Consider the following 1,820-nt stretch of genomic DNA (forward strand, 5'->3'; position numbering starts at 1 on the left):
AAAGATGTGAAAGTTTGATTGAATGATTGAAAGATTTATTGTCAATAAATGGGACGCTTTGCGTTCCCAAACAGTCATCTCTGTCCCGACAATCCCCTCCGTGGTAGCAGGAACCCCTATATACTACGCTAATTACACATCAAAACCCTGCGGCTTATAGTCGGGTGCGGCTTATATATAGAGCAATCTGTATTTTCCTCTAAATTTAGCTGGTGCGGCTTATAGTCAGGTGCGGCTTATAGTCCGGAAATTACGGTACTATCAGCATAATACAGTCATCACACAAATTAATCATCAGAATATATACATTGGATTATTTACAATCTGGGGGGTGGGATGTGGAGGGGGTTTGTAGACTAATGGGGGTCCTTAATAAACTAAACTAAAACACAACATATATCCCCAAAGATGCTAAATATTTAAAAAATTGCAAACTGTTAGAATAATTATGTAAATATTATCACACAACTCTTATGCTTAAGAGCCGTAGCTATAGTTATTATTAATTGTGCTGAAGTGGTAGTTTTCTTTGTCTCTGCAAAGCTGGCAATCCAAAAGATTGCAAGCCAGTCTGGTATCAGTGTTTGTGTCCAGGAAGGGCCTGCTGACTGCCAAAGGCGAACATCGAGTGCCGTGACGCAGACAGAGCAGAGACAAGGCGATATCGCCAGTGTCAACACATTTGCATTTCTTGTATAATCATATATTGTGTCTAACTGGAGTTGTAGAGATTACCCCCCTTCCCTCAGCGACAGCTTCAGTGATGTAACCAGGGACCTCCCAAATAAATAGAGGACGCACGCGGGCTAGACTTTAGAACGTAGTTTGGATCTGTAACAAGAATACAGCCCAAAAAACCTGTCTCCTCAACTGAGCCAAATTGAACTCTGTCTCTGCACGATTCCTTGCTTCTCGTCTGTTTTAATAGATGTCATCAGTGTTTGAACCCGACAAACACAAGTAGAGTATAGTTATTTTCTAGGACTCAAGCCAGTGTCGTCTCAGACGCCTACGGGTCCGAGCCAATGGCTGCACTCGGGGGCGGGACTTGTGGGGACGAGGACGGGAAGTGACGTGTGTTGTGGAGGTAAAAGGGAAAAGGAAAGTTGCCAGGGAAAAAAAGAGCAAGAGCCCTTTGTCTATTGCCTGAATAGAAGAAAAATGCAAACCACAAGACATAATGACCCTTTTTGAGCGTATTACTTGTGTTGCACCATCAGCGCAGTAATTGTGTGTTGACATGAATGCTCGTGTCCTTGACTTGGGTAGTTCAGTGCGTCTCATTGTATGCGTTTGATTGCCTCAACATTTGTCCGACAAAGTAGTCGTGCGTATGGCTCGTGCTAAGTGGAAACATGTAGGAATAGGTCATTGAGTGATAGTAGCAGAATACATAGTGGAAGTAATACATTTGAGCAGTGTTTCTTGACCATAGGGCCGCGAGCACCCAATAGAGGGCAGCCCAAAGAAAATTTAAGTTTCTCAGCTGTGGTCCGAATGGGCCTTAGCAGTCACTCCAACGAGTATGACGATCCTCCTGGTAGGGGTGTATCCCTTTATGGAGGATGCCTGTGCGTTACTTGGGGAGACTGGTGCACAGACAGTCACCACACGATCCTTGACAGAATCGGGTCAGGGTCCAGCGGCATGGAGCCCAAGACGACTGGGGACCCTTTTTCTGCTGCAGCCTTCATCCGCCATCGCAGCCGTTGTGGTAGTACTTACATCTACCGTCTTCCGCCTGCTCCGCCGTTGAGGTCTTCGCCGTATCCCTGGCTAGGGGGCAGTCAGGTACTAGGCCTTTGCCAAGGGCCACCTGG

This window comes from Entelurus aequoreus, linkage group LG06 (genome assembly GCF_033978785.1).
Source record: "Entelurus aequoreus isolate RoL-2023_Sb linkage group LG06, RoL_Eaeq_v1.1, whole genome shotgun sequence".
Classification (NCBI taxonomy): Eukaryota; Metazoa; Chordata; class Actinopteri; order Syngnathiformes; family Syngnathidae; genus Entelurus; species Entelurus aequoreus.